This window comes from Macrobrachium nipponense, chromosome 34 (assembly GCF_015104395.2).
Source record: "Macrobrachium nipponense isolate FS-2020 chromosome 34, ASM1510439v2, whole genome shotgun sequence".
Taxonomy (NCBI): domain Eukaryota; kingdom Metazoa; phylum Arthropoda; class Malacostraca; order Decapoda; family Palaemonidae; genus Macrobrachium; species Macrobrachium nipponense.
The window spans coordinates 29866301-29872561 of NC_061095.1; positions in this window are offsets into that span (position 1 = coordinate 29866301).

Consider the following 6261-nt stretch of genomic DNA (forward strand, 5'->3'; position numbering starts at 1 on the left):
GGAAAGTCCTCTTTGGCTTTACGCCATCAAGACTCTGCGGTTTAAAGGAGGCATGTGGTATGAGACGGGATGAAGGACGTAGGTGTTAAACTACCAGCCTCTGCTCAGGGTGATTTCGGGAGCATCGTGGACGCATCCAGAAGAGCCCTTCTGTCTTCATCAAAAGTCACTTGGACCCATAACGAGTTCGACTTCCATCTAAAAGGCCTCTTCAGGACTCTAGAGGTCTTCAACTTTCTCGACTGGTGTCTTGGAGTTTTGGATGCCAGGTCAAAGGAGTTTCTGATACTATTAGTCTGGGGAGCTGTCAGTGTACTTTCTTGTATGGACAAGGCCGTCAGGGATGGTTCTGAGGAGTTGGCTACTCACTTTAGCTAGGGGATTCTCAAGAAGAGAGCACTCTTCTGTAACTTCACAGCCAAAATTCCGTTCTCTCCAGCGCAAAAGGCGGACTTGCTCCTTTCGCTCCGTTTTCAGACCATCTCTTACCCCCAGACTATGGTTAAGGACATAGCATCGAGCCTTCAGGAGAAGGCAACGCAAGATCTTCTGGCTCAGTCTTCTAGAAGACCAGCAGCTGCTTCCTCTTCTGGAGTTTCGTTTACCAAGAAACTGAAGCCCTTTCGTGCTGGATCTTCCTCGAAAACAGCCTCCCGAGGAAGAGGCTCTTCCAGAGGGAAAACCCCTGCTCAGTCAAAGAAAGAGTAGGAAGTTGATTTGGAAGTCCTTCAGACGCCGGTAGGAGCCAGGCTTCTTCTGTTCGCGAAAGCCTGGGAAGAGAGAGATGGCCGACCATTGGTCGCTAGATGTTGTGAGGAAAGGTTACAGGATCCCGTTTTTGAAGTCACCCCCGCATATCCTCAACACCAAAGGATTTGTCTCCCTCTTATCGAGGAGAGAAACAGAAAGTGCTTTTCGATCTGCTGGAACAAATGATCAAGAAGCAAGCGGTGAACAGGTCTTCGAACCTGGAATCTCCATGGCTTTTACAACCGTCTGTTCCTGGTGCCGAACCATTCAGGGGCGGCGACCCGTCCTCGATGTCAGCAGCCTAAACCTCTTCGTCATAAAGAAGAAATTCAAGATGGAGACGCCTCAATCTGTGCTGTCAGCTTTGAGACCGGGGGATTGGATGGTCTCACTAGACCTCCAAGACGCGTATTTTCAACGTCCCCATCCATCCCCAATCAAGGAAAATACCTGCGATTTGTCCTGAAGGGAAGGTATTCCAATTCAGGGCACTTTGCTTCGGTCTGACCACAGCGCCGATGGTTTTCACCATTCTGATGAAGACGTGGCAAGGCTGCTTCATCTGGAGAATATAAGATCCTCTCTCTACCTAGGAACGACTGGCTTATTTTTCGAGCTTCATCGCGAGACCGGTGTCTGGAGGACCTGCACACGACCATTGGTCGTTAGCGAAGTCCCTGGGGCTTCTGGTAAACCTGAAAGTCGCATTGACTCCTTCTCAATCTTTAGTCTATCTGGGGATTCAGATGGACTCAGTGGCTTTTCGGGGCTTTTCCGTCCCGAGGGGCGACAACTTCAATGCTTGGAAAAAGTGGCGACCTTTCTGGGGAAGGAAACATGCTCGGTGAGGGAATGGATGAGTTTGCTGGGGACCATTTCCTCACTGGAGAAGTTTGTTTTCTCTGGGAAGGCTGCACCTCAGACCTCTTCAATTCTTCCTAGCCAACAGTTGGAAGAACAAACAAGATCTGGAGGCGATCTTGTGTTTAACGAGAGAGGTGAAGGATCACCTAAGTTGGTGGTTCAGATCCACGGAAGCTCGCAGAAGGACTCTCCCTCAAACTTCGGAACCCCGACCTAGTGTTGTTTTCCGACGCGTCGTCCACGGGTTGGGGGGGGAGCAACACTAGGAGGGAAAGAAGTGTCGGGCACCTGGAGAGGGGAACAGGTGCCCTGGCACATCAATCTGAAAGAGCTGTCAGCGATTTACCTGGCGCTCAGGTTCTTCCAGGAAGAAATATCCGGCAAAGTCATTCAGATCAACTCGGACAAACACACAGCACTGGCATACCTAAGAAATCAAGGGGGAACTCACTCGCCTTCTCTGTTTGCCATCGCAAAGGAACTCCTTTTATGGGCGAAAGCGCAAGAAGTCACTATCCTGACAAGGTTCGTGTCAGGAGTACAGAATGTTTCGAGCGGACCTTCTCAGTCGACGAGGACAGCTTTTGCCGACAGAGTGGACCCTTCACCAAGAGTTTGCCAGTCGCTGTGGGACCTGTGGGGTTGTCCGCAGGTGGATGTCTTCGCAACTTCCAGGACGAAAAGACTTCAGCTGTATTGCTCCCCAGTTCTGGACCCGGGAGCAGTCGCAGTAGAGCCCTACTTTGGAGTTGGTCGGGTCTAGACATATACGCTTTTCCCCCGCTCAAGATCCTCGGGGAAGTGATGAGGAAGTTCGCGGCATCGGAAGGAGCGAGGATGACACTCATCGCCCCCTTCTGGCCAGCAGCCGACTGGTTCACAGAGGTGATGTCTTCCTGGTAGACTTTCCGAGGACTCTGCCCTTAAGGAAAGATTCTACTCAGACAGCCCACTTTGAGAGGTACCACAAAAACCTCCCCGCTCTGAGTCTGACTGCGTTCAGGACTATCAAGAAGTTGGCCAGAGCGAGGGGTTTTTCAAGACCTGTGGCGAAGGCGATTGCCCACCGCAAGGAGGCCCTCCTCATCGCTCTGTACCAATCGAAGTGGGCTGTCTTCAGATCCTGGTGCAGGAAGAAGGCATTTCCTCCACCACAACCTCTGTGAGCCAGATAGCTGACTTCCTTCTTTATCTGAGAGAGGAAGTGAAGTTGGCTGTTCCAACTATTAAAGGCTACAGGAGCGTGCTTTCTGTAGTCTTCAGGCACAGAGGACTCGATTTGACTAATAATAAAGACATTCATGATCTCATTAGATCTTTCGAGACTAAGAAGGTCATCCAGCCTAAAGTACCCTCGTGGAACTTGGATGTGGTGCTCAAGTTTTTGATGTCGAGTCACTTCGAACCACTTCATTCAGTTTCTATCAGGAATCTGATGAAGAAAACGATCTTCCTAACCGCCGTCTGGGGCGACGGCGAAGAGGGTTAGCGAATCCAGGCCATTAGCAAGCAGACTTGGTTTTCAGACAATAATGCGATTTGTTCTTTAAGTCCCGCGTTCTTAGCAAAGAACGAGAATCCTTCCAACCCGTGGCCGAGGACCTTTGAAATCAAAGGGTTGTCAGAAATAGTGGGAAATGAACGTGAGAGATTCCTGTGTCCTGTCAGGGCTCTAAAGTTCTATCTGCAGAGAACTAAAGCTTGCAGAGGTTCGTCTGACAATTTGTGGTGTTCGGTGAGGAAGCCTGATCTTCTTATGTCGAAAACGAAAAACGCACTGGCGTTCTTCATCAGAAGTACGATTAAAGAAGCTCATGATAAGTGCAGTGATAGTGATTTGAAGCTTCTGAAAGTGAAAGCTCACGAGGTGAGAGCTATTTGCTACCTCGGTAGCTTTTCACAAAAAATATGGCGCTCAAAGATATTTTGAATGCCACATTTTGGAGAAGCAATTCGGTGTTCACTTCACACTACCTGCGGGAGGTGAAAGTGACATACGAAAATTGCTTCTCCCTCGGACCATACATTGCTGCAGACACTGTTTTGGGGGCAGGAGGTAACACTCATCCTATCCTTTAGGGATTAGGGGGGTTTTTAAACTTGTGTTTTATGGTTGTGGGGTGACCGCCTGGGGCGGGTCTCCCTTCCATTAGCTTAGTTAAGTGGGGGATACCTTTGGTAACTAAGCCAGGTGGTGGTATTTTGTCTCGTTGCCCTCATTAGTATGGTCCATGGTCTAGTCACGTCGTGGTCTCGCCCCTGTTGACAGATATCATCTGGAGTTTGCACCAGCTTCATAGGTCTCTACCTTGCTGGCAACTCTAGTAGCACAAGCAGACTTACGTGGCAGTAATCACGAAGCCAGCTATGCTAACAGGTAAGGAACCAAGGTATCAAATATCTGCATATATGTGTTTCCTAAATCCTCTATTCTGTCTCTCCCACCACCAAAGGTGGGATTCAGCTATATATATATCTGACAGGTAAGTTGCATGAACAAAATGATATTGTAATGATACAATTAAGTTTGTTCATACTTACCTGGCAGATATATATAATTAATTACCCGCCCACCTCCCCTCAGGAGACAGTGGAAATAAAAATTATGAATAGAAAATGGGAATGGTTCCTGATACCCGCCTCCCAGCGGCGGGAATGGGTTACTAACCACCTGACTCCCCACTACGTGTGTCGTAAGTTTTAAATTCTGTCGGTCGTCGGAAATTATCAGCTATATATATATCTGCCAGGTAAGTATGAACAAACTTAATTGTATCATTACAATATCATATTTGTTGTCTAATACCTTTCAGAGAGATCGTACCGCCTTTCTCTCTAATAAAAAGGGGACCTGAAGACTTATTGGACGTCTTGGCCAGAAAGGATTTGAGGGTGACGACAGGACACAATGATGTGTCTTGTGTAAGAGGAACAATTTTCCATGGGGCCCACCTGTTTTGTGGGTCTTCATTCTTGGTCAAGAATTTCCGATCCAGGGATAGTAGCACTTCACCCGACGGGAGGAATTTGATGGGGTTAGGGTCTCTAGAGAGAGCCGAGAGTTCAGATATTCTGGTGCCTGACGCCAAGCTCATTAAAAATAGTTTTCCTGAGAAGGGTTGTATATGAGCATGAATCATTATCAGTGTCTGAGGCCAATCTGAGTACATCATTTAAGAACCAGGAGACTGTATGAGGGCGGTCTACTGGTCTCACGCGGGCACATGCTTGCGGGATTGAAGAGAAGTACGAATCCCACAAATCAATACTAAAACCAAGCTGAAAAATCTTCCTTAAGGCAGATTTGATTGTAGTTATGGTACTAGCAGCTAGGCCTTTCTCGAATAGAGTTCTAAAGAATGAAATTGCCAGATTCGTAGTCATCTATTGGGCATCAGTTTCTTTTAAAAAGATGGCCAATTTCTTCACTGCTGAATTATACTGTCTAAGCGTTGACTCTCTTTTATCAGATTCTACAAACAGGATGTTTAGTGAATCGATACTAGCGTCCTTTTGGGCCATAAACTTCATGAAGTCCATAAAGTTAGGGGATTATGCGAGTTACAGGAACATTTCACCGGCAGACACAGGTCAAACCCAGAAAAGGCCTCTTTAAAAAATAACTATCCAAGGAAGATTGCTTCTGCCTACTTTTCACTTTTCACAATGTTCCTGAAACGACTCAGGCAAGCCTCATTGAACGCGCAAGCATACGACCTGTGTAAGCCTTTTCGGGGTGTCTTTTTTCTACAAATGATTTCGGTCGTATCCCTTGGCGATCACACTCAATCGCATACCAGCTTCATACTTCTTGATAATCTCCATCTTCGTTTCCAAAGAGAGCATCCTCTTCTTTCCGTAAATTTCAAGTTTCTTGGGACCCATGACTACGTATATACTGTACGTAATTTACGTATAAGTATGGAGTAAAGTTCTCACACAACACGATAAAGTACGTATGTTACAACGAAACCACTAACGAATTTACGTTAATAAACGAAATCGTTAGAACGAACGAATACCACGTGCGTACAATAACGATGCTGGTACCGAGTGGCCAAGGCACACCGCTACATAGTAGATGCATGATGGGAAGGATGCTGACCAATAGGAGAGAAGGATCTCATGGCGGTGACTAGCATCAGGAACCAATGGGAGAGCAGGAGGATGGTGGCGAGTCTACTCAGTTGGCAGCGCACGAGTTTCAAAATTGTTATCGGTGGTCCGGGCGAATCTCGGACTTTACAGCAACAACCTTTCATATCTTGAGCAATTTTCTTATGTAGAGCTGTAAAATTTTTCATATTAGCTTTCGTATCTCGAGGTACCACTGTATATATTTATACATTATATATAAACTTTTGCTATTAGGGGGAGTTAGGGATCACAGTTTCACAACCACCTGCAAAAGGCTGAAATCCACATCAAGTTTTAACACTGAGCAAATGCTTATAACTGCCTATTTTAATAGTTCAAACACCAAATAAAGGCAGGCCCCGAGTTACGACGGGGGTTCCGTTCTTGAGACTCGTTGTAACCCGAAAATCGTCATAAGCCGGAACATCACCAAAAATCCTAAGAAAACCTTACTTTAAATGCTTTGGATGCATTCATAACTATGTAAACTGCATTCTTATTGCATTTTGC